General features: G+C 40.9%; 1 long non-coding RNA gene across 1 annotated transcript in view; it reads left to right on the top strand.

The window, feature by feature from the left end:
- The window catches only part of LOC106732363 (uncharacterized), a 77,042-nt gene extending 66,381 nt beyond the window's left edge, over positions 1 to 10,661 (top strand). The window contains exons 5-6 of the long non-coding RNA XR_012904400.1: positions 318 to 354; positions 8,402 to 10,661. This is a non-coding gene — a long non-coding RNA (uncharacterized LOC106732363). The remainder of the gene's footprint in view (positions 1 to 317; positions 355 to 8,401) is intronic.
- Positions 10,662 to 14,202: the final 3,541 nt, after the last annotated feature.

The raw sequence follows: 14,202 nt of genomic DNA on the forward strand, positions 1-14,202 counted from the left end.
TTTTCTATATTTGCTATACTAGCCAACTTATTTCCATCTAATTTTCTTGATAGCAAATAATATGCATCAGTTATATGGCCAACTCATATATATTCCTTCATACCATTAACATTTCTCCCATCCCACTACACCATGCATTGTTATTGTTCTTTCTCCTTTGAATATAACATGATTATGGTCTTTTGTAGGTTCACTCAGAAATCACACTTTCATCTTCAGAAGTTTTTCTGTGTTTTTTTAAGCAAAATAGTCTCACCTGCTGTTTTAAATAGTTAAATTCTCTTATTTTAATTCTTCCCTTTACACTTTTTTTAAAGTATCATCTACAAGAAGAATAGGAGATCAACAGTTCAGGTGAGCTGGAATTTACTTATCTCAACAATTCTACATCTCTGATTAAAGTGTTACTTTTCATAAGAAAATATCTTGCTTTTATTATCTTTTAGCAACTGTCATCTCTGCAAGTCTGTTGTGTTTAGACAATCATATAATGGCCAAAGTGAAAGAAAACCTCACTGTGCTTTTATGTTTATTATATATGTGTATTTTCTCCTTTTTTGTTTATCCAAGGAGAATAATGGAATAAAAGACAGTATTCTATACTTGCTCGATATGTTTTCATCTGTTTTTCTTTCCAATTAATTGAGACATTGCAAGTATTTAGTGGCCTTCTTCACACATGATAATCTACTCATGTCACCTTGGTACGTGAAAATTCAGACAATGAACCGCTTCAGATTAACCAGCCATAAAATGGGATAAGTGGTAACTTACAGGAGCATTGTGATGCTCCTTGATACCCCTGGATTGCATTGTAGGTTGGGTTGTAGGATCACCTATGTAACGTTGCCATTATAAGATCCTATTTTCTTATGACTTTGCCAATCTTTAACCATTTGGGCCAGCAACTTTTAAAAAATATTTTTAGGAGCTCTAGCACCATCGTGTTTTGGAGCAGGAGAACTTGAAATTTGGTCATGTGGTGACTTCTGAATCAAGAATGTGCCTATTGCCACCCCCCAAGCAAATCTTTTCAAATTTGGCCTTTTAGTGGAAAAATCACAGTTCACACATGCTCAGTAGAGACCTGCTGGGATTTAGGAGCTCGACTACCCAAAGAGTCCAGTGGTGAGGGAAAATGGGCCTGGGAGTTAGGAAGGGGAAATTGACTTGAAACTAGTGGGCACGGGGGATATGTGGATTGAGTGAGGAAGGAAACTGGAAATGGAAGCGAGGTGAGTGGAGACTGCCTGGGCAAGAAATGGGGACAGCCCAAGAACCGAGGCTTCATTTCCTTTTGTGGGTAGTTTTGAAAAGTTTTTGTTGTCATTTGAGATAGGAAATGCTCCGCGAAAGAGAACACCTTTCTTCACCCAGTTCTTCACCCAGTTCTATTCCTGTGTGATGCAGGGCAAATCACTTACACCAAACTCTTCACAGATGGTCGTTAACTGTGTTGCCTTGTTTTCTGCATGCCTGACTTGAGTGCCTGGAGTCTGATTTGAAAAAGCTCTGAGCTTTCATAACTGCAAATGAAGTCAGTGGGAGCTGTGATCATGTACTCTGAAAAGCCAGGTCCTACTCATCTCAAATTGGGCACCAAGAATCAGCCTATACTTTTAACCTTAAACCTTCTGTGTCTTGGCTCCCTATCTGTAAAGTGTGGACAATAAACCCTCAGCCCCTATTCCCCCCCCCCCCCCCCCACACACAACTAAGAGTTGTTAAAGAGCTAAATTAATTAATGAAAGCAAAGCACACAGCAGCAGTATCATAAAACTCATGAGCATCATAGAAAAGCCAATGAGGAAACTAATAATTCTGTCCTAAAAGCAAGGCTTGAATAGTGTGCAGTAACGAAGGAGTGGGGCTACCCACTGAAGAATGAGGAAGAAACAAAGTATTGAATAGCTTTGCTCCTTAATTGAAAACCATCCGAATGAGGCAGAGGTCCTGTGGGGGAAAATAGTATTTGATTATGTAATTAAAGACAGTTTGTAATGCGTATGTAACTCTACCAGGTGCAACCAATCTGGGACCTCTGCAGCTCAGTGCATGCACCTCTACAGCTTGAGCTAAAAGCCAGCTGGCTCTGACCTAAAGCTGTAGAACACACTCATTTTTTCAGTCTGTAAGGGCTGGTCTAAACTACAGAGACGATTGAAGCTGCCACAGTCTATCTTCCAGGGTTTGAATGACTAAGTCTAGTGAAGACAGTAATTCGAACTGAGAGCGCGTTCCTGTCAGCACTGGGAGTCATGCTCCTTACGAAGAGTAAGGGAAGTCAAAAGGAACATGTACTCCCATCAACCTTCCACTGTGTGGACAGAGACAAAACACGATTTAAGATACTTCGACTCCAACTACATAATTAATGCAGCTGGAGTTGCATATCTTAAGTTGACTTTCCCCTTTAGTGTAGACCTGTCCTAATTGGTCTAAGTGCCACTACATGGGACAGTGACCCACACCCTTTAGGTGTGTGGAGTACATACTTCCATTAGCCGAAGAAGGACATTCTGAGTTTGAGACACAGCTGAAATCCTGAATGAGTCCCCACTTATAATGCTGACAAGAAGAACTGAACCTGGGATCTCTGGAGTTTAGTGCATGAGCTAAAAGCAAGCTGAGTCTCAGCTAAAACTGTAGAGCAGACTCATTCAGTCTCTTTGTAAGTGGCCTAAGCACCACTAAATGGGACAGCACACCACATTCAGCAGTGTGTGGGTTACACATACACACAAAGGGGGCTGAATTAAGGTTGCACAAGCAATCTTAATTCTGGCGTTTCCTAACCTTTGCAACCTTAATACAGAGTGGGTTTGGTTTATTTATCTATATGCAGGCCTGTGCAGGGTGTGTCCCTGGGGAGCTTCAGGAGGGGCAATGCAGAACTCCAGCAAGCGTAATCTGTATAAGAGGGTACTCTCCTTTCTAAAGCTGCCCAAATCTCCTGACTGGCACAGTTGAGTGGTGGTGGCATGATGCCACAGCCCCTCTATAGAATAGCATGCTTCCCTAGGACTATTAGAAGACAGCTATTCTTTCCCTGTTCTAAATGCCAGGTTCGTTTTGTGTTTGACTTACATGATGGGCAGATCTGAACAGGAAAGCTTCCTTCACATACTTTTGGAAGAGGCAGGCAAAGATTAGCTCTAATTATTCAGCAAAGCACTTTTTACCTTTGGATTCTGGGCAGGATATAAATGTGAGAGCAATTACAGATAGTGGTAGTAGGCCTGGAAGAACTCATTATTGTCACATTTAGTCCCCATTTGAAAAGTGTAGGTTCTAGACTTTGGAATTCTGATGGTTCAGTCTCCATTTGCATTTGATATTTGTTCTGGACTGCTGCACTTGGCTTGCTTATTCTCTTCCTAGACCTAGAAGCAGAACAAAATAGCACAGGCTAATCTGCAGTCAGAATACATGTTTACATTATTTCCCTAGGGGGTGAAGGAATGAGTTAATTTCAAATGAGAAAAGTTTCAATCAGATTCAAGGAAGAGTTATGAAGTTCCAGTTTTTAAAGCATTCTAGCGATTTGACATGAATTGGGATTTCTTGTCCTGATTGCAAAAAAAGCATGAAGATGGCATGTTTCCAGAAGGAACTTCATTTATGAACTATGAGTCTGATCCAATGCATGCTGAAGTCGGAGAAGAGACTCTCCTTCAATTAAGTGGACTTCAGATCTGGCCTGGTATTGTTTTAGTTTGTACAATGAAAACAACCAATCTCTATGCACTGTGAAATCACAGAGGCCATTTCCTATTAAATTTTGTATGAAGTCAGTATAAAATCTGGGATGTTCTGCATGAAGCTCATATTTATGGATGTAAGTTAGGAAAACCCTGCTTGTACCTGAAAGCCAAACTGAAGTGCATGATCTATAAAACTCTATTCATATGACTATTGCTGTCATGTGTTTCCAGGCTCCTTTTGCCGAGTTTCACTCAGCTAACATATTGTTCTACCACGCAGAAAAAGCTGATCTTCAGGAAAAAAAAGTGTGTGTGTTAAGTTGAAAAATGAGAATAAAGGGTTATGGGTTCCTTCATTATAGTTTCATTCTGTATTCTCTGTAATAGCCCATATCATAAATTTATGATGTAGTCCTGTGAATGTCACTGTAATTTAACTTAGTTAAGCACTAGTTAATAGACACTTAAAAGTGTTGTCGCACTACGTATAATTTAAACAGGGTTAAAATAGAGACTGCTGTGAAAATGTACAAAAAGAACAAACCGGGCCTGATTCTTACTTCAATTACAGTGATTTTAAATTACTGAAATTTCACTGGTATCTGTGTGGCTGATACTACATTATACTTGTACAAACAAGAGCAGGATCAGATGCCACCCTCCTACATACCTGTGCAATTTCTTTACATTCAGAAGATTTTCCCTGATGTGAGGACAAAACTTCTCTCTTAATTTCTAAACACTAATAACTGCAGCTCAGTGATTTACACCAGTGATTGTACAAATACCTATCAAACAATACTTCACCAAAATAATTAAATCACCTACCACCAACAGCAGAATTGAGGTTCTTCAAAAGGAAGGGAAATGCCAAATTGAATTTCTTGTTTGTCCAGTAAAGCACCAATAAAGATTTCTTCAAGAAGAAAATGAACTTAGGTACAAAAGAATTTACCTTTCTTGGTCCTTTATTCCCCTCCTATAATTTATCTCTCTTCCCTCCTTTACTCAGTATATAACCCTCTTTGTTTTATAAATCTTTTTACTTTGGTATATTTCTTTTTACTTTGGTATATAGCCCCATAAAACCTACCATTTTCCCCTAGGGATGGGCAAACTCAGTAGTGTGAGGTTTGTCATGAATTTTCAAACTTTGACCAAGTAACCAATTGTTCAGTAAAATGTGTGTCTGTCTCCCCCCCCCCAATTAAACTCAGGTTCATTTTCAGGGAAAATTAATTAAAATATTTATGACATGCATCTGACAAAGTGCGTCTTTGCCCATGAAAGCTTATGCTCAAATACATCTGTTAGTCTATAAGGTGCCACAGGACTCCTTGTCGCTTTTGCAGACCCAGACTAACACGGCTACCCCTCTCATAATTAAAATATTGTTTCTCTATTGAAAAGGAATCCTATGTTAAGCAATAATTTGGTAATCAATGAATGGAAGGTAAATTATGTGACTTGCATTTAGCCAGGAAAGAAAAACCTAAGCTCTAAACCAATGGCAATAAGCTTTCAGAAAAAATACTGCCTGATAATGCATACTATAATTGTACTGAAAAGTCACTAAGAAACACAGCCTGAGGCCCTTACTCAGTTTTTACTTTGCCCTTATTCAGGAAATCTCTCACTGAATTCTCAAATGACTTTAGTAGTGTAGTTTCACTTAAATATATAGTGTTCATGCCATAGACGTTACCAGCCCACAGTTAAGAAAAAGTCTATGATGTTCATAGCCCTGCTGGAATAATAATGTTATCTTAAGTTAATGCATTTTTCTGATCCAGACTACTTCTGCACTGATCCCAACTACTTTTGCACAGGATGTCTTTCTAAACAATAAGCTCTGTTTCAACACAACCACGAGTTAAAGAGCTTGATGAAAGAATAGCTGAGCAGAATTCTAGGCCAGTGTTATTCAAAAGAATTAAACATTGATAACAATGGTCCTTTCCGGTCTGAAAAATCAATGCATCTGAGCTCTGAAAGAACTTCTAGGTTCCAAGGCCAACATTTTCAACCAGCAATGCCCCTCTGACATGGACAATCTAGACTGTCTATGCAAAAGAATAAATGGGCACAAATTCAATATCATGAATGGTAACATTCCAAAATCAGTGTGGAGCACTTTAACCTCCCTGGCCGTATAGTTACTGCCTTGCAAGTTGCCATTCTTAGGAGGAGAGAGAGGACATAACACACAGACTTTAACGTGAAACTATTGAGTTGGAAGAATTCATGTGCAAATTAGACACCATCAAAATGGGTCTGAATTGAAACATGGAATGGCTCCCTTATTGTAAAAAGTAATTTCTCCTTCAGGTACACTCACCTTATCACTGTTTGAGGTGAGCCAAATCCACCCTGATTTAATTAGCACTGATGTTACACTCCCATCTCTGCATCCCAGTCTTTCATTTCAAGCATCTGAGGAAGTGAGTTGCATCTCACAAAAGCTTATGTCTTAATACATTTGTTAGTCTTTAAGGTGTCACCAGACTCCTTGTTATTTTCAACCCTGGGGAGCTAAAATTGAAATCTGTTTGAGTATCTCAAAGCCAAGGCTGAAAATGGTCACACAAGCATGCTCATGCACACAAACACAAGGTCATTGTATCATGTGCCTATGCAACATTTTTTACCTTTCTGTTGGTCAGGACATATGATGGGCCTTCTGCCCCTTTTACTGAGGCCTGTGGATTTACTTCAAACTAATCCCACAGTCATCATTAGGCAGCTGAAAATATCAACAATATTTAATCCATGCACAACTGCAGATGATGCTACGCATTTCTATTTGAAAGCATGCAATGTAGCTTAGTGCTGAGGACTACATTCATATACTGTACCTGAGGGTGATAGGTGTCACAACCTGCCACATCCCCAGTGTTACCTGAAAGGAAACTGAAGGCTAAAAGTCCAAAGCTACTGAAATACTGACTCCTCAGGATTTGCTTATAAAAAGTCTCCAGTTCACACTTTATTTCCTCACAAGTTATGAGGAATTAAATAATGAATAATGTTTTAAAACATATATATTTAGAACTTGAGGTCTAGGACATTGTAGGCTTGATTCACATCTCATTTATACTGATGTAAAGCAGATTAATCAATGTTAAGGCCAAGAGGGACCATGGTGATCATCTAGTCTGACCTTTTGCATAATATAGGCCCAAGAATCTCCTCTAGTAATTCATGCCTCAAGCCCAACAGCTTGTGGTTTAACTAAAGAGTCTCTTCTAAAAAAGCATTCAATCTTGATTTAAAGATTTCTTTTGATGGATATTCACCACATATCTTCATTTAGTGTTCCAATGGTCAATGATCATCATTTTAAAATTGTGCTTTATTTCCATTTAAAAATTGTCCAGGGGTAACATTATTGAAATCCCAGTATAAGAAATAGGAGAGTAAGGAATTGTATCTGGTTTTCCCCTTTTCAGCTAGTGTCCCTTTGCCTTTATCTTTCCTATTCTTTTGTCTACATCACTGGCAATTCCATCATCCTGCTCATCACAAATTCTCACGGTTTCTTCTGTTCCATATTAGACCTCTCATTTTTCTCTCTCCTCTTCATCTCCTATGCTTGCAATTCCTGCATCTCCTTCTACAATAACTTCAACCTAATCTCTGTTCATCCCTTCCTTTATACGGCTGACCATTTGTCACCTCAACTACTGCAATGTGCATTTATAAAGCACCCCAGTCATGCTCCTGTCCCTAAGAGATCAAAATCTAGGGTTCTCTTGGGATATGTCTACAAAGCTGTGTTATTGTGGAATAACAGATGTTATTCCAAAATAACTTTGTGAGCATCTACACAACAAGCCCATTATTTTGAAATAATTTTGAAATAACAGGTGTCTTATTCTGAAATCTGTAACCCTCATTGTATGAGGAATAGTTATTTAGGAATAGGGCATGTGTAGAAAGGGCAGATGGAGTTATTTTGAAATAAGAGGCCTCCAACCCTTCCCACAGGTGCCTTGCTAACCACTCTGTCCACACTCATCAAAACTCTGTAGTCCTCCTTCCCATGTAGCTCTCAAAGCTGCAGCCACAGGTAAAAGGGCTTGTGGCTCACAGCAGGCCCTGACAGCCTTGAGCCACACAGCAGCTGCCAGACCAGTGTTTTTGTCTGCCATGAGTGACCCCATTGGTCCCACTGAGCCCTACATGGCTGCAAGGGAGCTGGCAATCAGCTCCCAGGACTCTGCCCGTAGACAGAAGAGGTGTGCACCTTCCTGGTCTGGTATGGAGATCCTGGGCCTCATTGAGGTCTGGGGAGAGGAGGCAAACCTCCAGGATCTGCACATCAGATGCAGGAATGTGGTGTGTACAGTTGGATGGCTGACAGCCTGGCCACCAAGGGCCACGTGCACACTCAGGAGCAGGTACGCATGAAGGTCAAGCAGCTAAGGCAGGCCTATGCCAAGACCAGGAAGCACAGCTCTCACTCTGGGGAAGCACTGCAGGCCTACCCATACTACACACAGTTCCACCACATCCTAGGGGACTAGTCAGTCCCTTCCCACCTCTCGTTGTGGACTCAGGGCTGGAGACGCCCATAGTCACCCTTCTGGGGGGGCAGAGCTTTCATCTGACCAGTGGCCTTTTGGTCTTGTCTCAGAGACAAGGGCTAGGCTTCATGCAGATCCCAGGATAACTGCCCTTCTCTTTATTCTTCACAGTTGGGCCAGCTGAGAGTGGGGAGTGGTCGACACCTCCTTTGCCAGTCTCCTAACCCCATGTGACCCACTGGCATAGGAGAACCTGTGAGGACCTCCAGAGGGAGCATATCACTTCCCTGAAAGCCCTGCAGAACTCTCATGGACCAGCAGGACTGGAGGAGGACCTCCCAGCTACGCCACAACACATGGAGGGAGCTGTTTCAGCAGGGTAGAAACATCTGCATGGCCTTCCACACAGTCAAAGGCCTGCTCAAAGGCCATGCCTATCTGGTCAGCCTCTGCCCCCCACCCTAGCAGGATCATCTCCCCCTTGCTGTCACAAATATTGTGAAGGACACAACACGCCACCACCACCTGGGGGACTTTCTGCTTGCTGAGGTCCAGCCAGGTGAGGAAGGAATAGAACCTGCCCTTCAGACACCTAAAGGTGCCCTTGACAACAATATGGGCCGTGCTGAGCCTGGCATTGAAGCATCCCTTGCTAATGAAGCCCTACACTGGACATCTGGACCAAAGCAAGGGGAAGGACTTTTCTAAATCTGTTTTCTCTTGTCTAACTATATATATGTCCCATTCGTCTTAAGAGATGGTGGTAAGCAGCAGCAGCGACAGCCTATGAATTGTGCCTGGATATGCAACTTCTTTCATGGCTTATGCATCCAATATTGGATTTGCACAGTCAATTACAATAGCTACATGCCAGTCTACTTCCGTTTTCATGAGTCTGAGACTTTTTCCTTCTGAGGCGGAGTTCTTTTGCATGACTTGCACAGGACGTGCCCTGTTATAATAATTGTCGCCAAGTGTTGCAATCTGATGACGCAGATTCCCAAGAGCTTGGATTAATGTTAAAACTTTTCATAGTGTTTTTACATATATCCTTGAATCTTAACTTTGGCCTTCCTCTTGCCCTTGCTCCACTTGTTAGTTCACCAAAGAGGATTTCTTTGGGAAGGTCATTCTCCTCACATGACCAAGCCACCAGAGTCTTCTGTTACGGATTGCTATGACATTGGGTATGTCAGCTCTTGATAGGTCATTTACATTTGAAATTTTGTCTTGCCACATAATATTCATGATTCTGTGAAGGCAGCAAAGGTAGCAAAGGTGGAAACTGCTCAATTTTCTCTCTTGGCACGAGTAGATAGTCCAGGTCTCAGATCCATAAAGCAAGACACTTAATATGCACTCTTGGTATATCAGTGTCTTTGATTTCAATGTCCATTTGGGATTGTTCCATGCTCATTTCATAAGTCTGCCAAATGTTGTAGCTGCCTTCCCAATTCTGATGTTCAGTTCTTCATCCATGGAGAGATTTGTGGTGACAGTAGACCCAAGGTAACAAAATTGTTGAACCACCTCTAATGGACTGTCATTCAGAATGACCTTAGGTGGTTAATACACACCATGAACAAACACAACAGTTTTCTTCATGCTTATGTCAAGAGAGAACAGTTTACCAACTCTGGACAGAGAGTCCATTAGTGCCTGTAGCATGTCTTCATTATGTGAGACAAGTGCTGTATCATCTGTGAATAGGAGTTCTCTAATGAGAACTTTCTTGACCTTAATTTCAGCCTTGAGTCATTTTAGGTTGTAAAGAGAACCATTTAACCTTGTGTCACGTTACTGGATTTTGAGGGGAGCAGCCAGATCACTGATGCACCCATAGGTGGGGTGTTGGCCCCAGAAAATGGTATAAAAGGGGGGCCATGTGGGTGTTGAATAGAAGCTCACTGTCTGCTAATCCTATGTACTCTGTTCATGTGTTTGTGTAATGTCTGTGTGTGCAATTATAAGCATGTACTTGTATGGTTACTGAATATTTCCCTGCATGTGGTTGAGCATTGGGCAGGGCCCAGCCTACGGACATGCTAATCAGTGAGGCCCTGTGGGACAATGGCACTCAATGGGCCAAGGACACACCTAAAGAATGAGTGGTGACTCATACCTAAGGGCTACCAACAGGGAACACGGAGAAATAAGCCGTGGACCAGGTGACCTGCTGTAGCCAAGAAGAGACCAGGAAGGAGGGATAAATAGGCCATGTGGTGGACTCCATCTTGTCTTCAGCTCAGCACTTCATCCCAGAGGCAGCATTACAGGGATCGAAGAGCCCGGAAGAACTGTGGATCCATCCTGATCCTAGGATGCGCAACAAGAACTTTTAAACCAGCAGCTGTAACATCTCTGCTAGAGCCTGCATCAAGAACTGGGAGATTCGATGCATGTAATGTACTAGTCCTTTAACAACCTTACTCTCATGCTTTTCTTTATTGTAATAATAAACCTTTAGATGTTAGATGCTAAAGGATTGGCCCAGAGTGATTTGTGGGTAAGGTCCAAAGGGTAAATTGACCAGAGATCTGTGGCTGGTTTCTTGGAACCGGACAGAACTCGTTTGGGGTAGGTGGGATTGGGTGCTAGGACCCCCCACCGGTGTATGAGGCCCGGGGCCATCTGGGGCATGGATATTGCTGGGGTGTCGGAGGGGTTTTGCTCATGAGGCTTCAGGCAGTCTGCTGAAGCGCTCTGTGGGACTGGTTTGTGGCCTGTTTGGAGAGGTCACCAGTCTGGGGACTGTAAGAAGCCCCGAAGTTGAGCAATTCGCCCTGAGCGGACGCACTCAGCTGTGCCCAGACACGGCCCAGTCTGTCACACCTTGTATGGAGAAATACATCACTATGTGAGTTTAGAAATGCACAATTTAATAGGACTGAGAAGAATATACCAAAGAGGGTAGGAGCAAGGACACATCCCTGTTTGACTCCACTCTTCACCACAAAGGGTACAGATGTAGATCCATCATAGTACACTATTGCTTTCATATCATCATGAAAAGATATTATTAGCTTGAGTAGAGTTGGTGGACAGCCAATGTTAGTTAACACTTTGCAGAGTCCTGATCTACTGACTATATCAAATGCTTTTGCTAAGTCCACAAATGCTAGCAACAGTGGCTTTCCTTGCTCTCTGCATTTTTCTTGTAGTTGAAGAGAAAAAATCATGTCCATTGTTGACCTGCCAGCCCTGAAGCCACATTGTGTTTCTGGATAGACTCGATCTGCAAGTTTTTGCAGGCGATTAAAAATTACATGGGCAAATGCTTTACCTGTAATGCTTAGCAAAGAGATGCCTCTGTAGTTGTTACAGTCCCCCTTATCACCTTTGTTTTTATAGAGAGTAATGAGATTTGTGTCCCTCGTATCATGAGGGACCACTCCCACTCAGCTACATTTATAAGTAAGTCATAGAGGAAGGGGATGAGGACAGCCTTGTTAGCCTTCAGGACTTCAGCGGGAATCCCATCGTTAACTGGTGCTTTTCCACCATAGGCTCTATATCTAGCTCTAACATTTCTGGAAGAGTTGGAATGAGGTTATCAAGTTCAGGATGTATTGTACGCTCATGGGAATAAAGACTTAAGTAGTGTTCCACCCATTGGGACATTTGTTGGTTTTTATCTGTAATCACCTATCCATTTAGATGTTTCAATGGAGCAACTTCGGTAACATTTGGTCCAAGTGCTTTCGTCAGTCCATCATACATGGTTTTGAGGTCACCCATATCGAATGCTTTTTGAATTCCAGAACACAGATAGGCTCAGTACTTGTTTGCACACCGCCTGGATTCTCTCTGAAGAACAGATCCTCTGTGGCGGAGCTGATCTCTTGAACTTTGCAATGGTTTCTTTATGTTGTTCAGAAAAGCCTTGTTTTTTTCTTCAAGAAGAGGCCTGAGAATGTCAACGTTTTCATCAATCCAGTCTTTGTTGGAAAATTTGTGTGTTCCAAAGGCAGATGTGGCACATTCATATATTGCAGCACTTAACATAGACCATGTATCATCAACAGACTGCTGGACAGGTTTGTCTTCCATTTTGCAAGTGAATTCTTCCACAAAGACAGCACATTTCGGTGCATCTCTAGTATTGAGGGTGTTAACCTTTGGTTTTCTGCAATCCTTTGACGTATGGAGTTTCTTTGGAACAATTTTCACTCTACTGATAATCAATGAGTGATCAGTGTCACAATCTGCACTGTGATACGTACATGTCTAACTATCTGTGTTAATTATATAGTACCATCTTCCAGGTTGCAGTGCTGATTTATACTTTCAGGATTATAAAAGGCTTTTGAAAACAAAGGGCCAAATTCTGTCTCCCGATATGCATATAAGACTCCCACTGAAATCAAAAGCTAAGCAAAAAAATTAAAGGCAAATCGCTCACCAAAAACAGCTTGGAGACCAGGAATGTAGTAAGAGTATATACATTGTAATTTTTTCTCTGTGAATTTCACATAATCAAACTTTTCTTGCAGACAATCTCTGGAAATTCTATGCTTATCACAAATTAGGCTCACTGGGCTATGAAACAACAAGCTCTTGAGATTTCATTGGAAATCTCCTCTTGAGCACGTTCCATTTCTATTCTCATGAAGTTAACCTTTAAAAAATTATAGATTTTGATTTTATAATGACTAAAATAACAGTATTACCTTATTGCTTTCATCTGTCCTCTGTGGACATACGCATGATATAATCATAGCCACATTTCTTATTCTGCCTCCAACACTTAATTTATATTCACAATCTCTTTCCCGCAAAACACAAAAAGCAAGAAGTTTGCTTTTGGTACAATGCACATGACTGTGGAAAAGCAAGAAAACAGAACAACCTAGATTAAGTTCCATAGCAAAAATTCTATGATCATCAAGATTTTGCAAAAAGAAGCCCAATATTTCAACATCTTAAATAACTGCAGCCCAATTTTATATAAACATTTTTCAATCTAATTCCAATTTTAAATCTAAATTAATAGCAGTGTAAAACCTTTAAAAGCACAACAGTTTCCACAAACCTCCAAATCTGGGATAATTAGGGTTTTCTATCATAGCAGAAATCTTCTTCTAATGGCAATTTTGGCAAATAGCAGGTAATTATAGCTCAATGAGGAACTACAGTCTCATTTGAAAGCTGCCATCTCCATCCTAATTGCTTTTGCAGTAAAACAATAGTATTTTTGTTTCAATATAATCTTTTGTTATTCTTAAATTGGGACTAAAAACTGCAGAAGGCAACCTCACTTTTCTGTTCTACTCTGTGCAAAGCCTTTTAAAGTAGGATTCTAAAATGGAAGAGTGAACTGCAATTTTTCCTCTTCTGTATTTATATATGAAATAAATAATTATAATGCTTCTTTATTGCAAATATAATTCAATTACTTTGTTGCACTAAAAAAGTATATATATTAAAAAATGTAAGTCCAAACAGCTGCTATAAGCTTCATAAAATATGTAAAAGGACTAAATATAAGAGTCATAGGCCTTGATCCAGAAAACACTTGACAGACATGAGTAATTTTACACATGGTTAGTCCCATTGAATTCAATGGGACTATTCATTTGTAAATTAACTCAGGATATGTCTACACTTGCAGCCTAATTCGAACTAGGGCTGCAAATGTAGGCATTCAGAATTGCAAATCAAGCCCGAAATTTAAATATCCTGCGCTTGATTTGCATCTTCCCAGCTGGGTGCCATTTTTGAAATTTACAAGCCTGAAGTAACTGCCCGCGTCTACATGCGGCAGTGAAATGGGCGTTTGAAATAAAGCCCTAGTTCAAACTACCTGTTAAACCTTCTTGCAGGAGGAATAACAGGTAGTTGGGACTAGGCTTCGGGCTTGTAAATTTAAAAAAAAAAAAAAAAAGGCTCCCGGCCAGGAAGATGCAAATCAAGCACGGGATATTTAAATCCCAGGCTTGATTTGCAATTCTGAATGCCTACATTTGCAGCCC

Source organism: Pelodiscus sinensis, chromosome 5 (genome assembly GCF_049634645.1).
Source record: "Pelodiscus sinensis isolate JC-2024 chromosome 5, ASM4963464v1, whole genome shotgun sequence".
Taxonomy (NCBI): Eukaryota; Metazoa; Chordata; order Testudines; family Trionychidae; genus Pelodiscus; species Pelodiscus sinensis.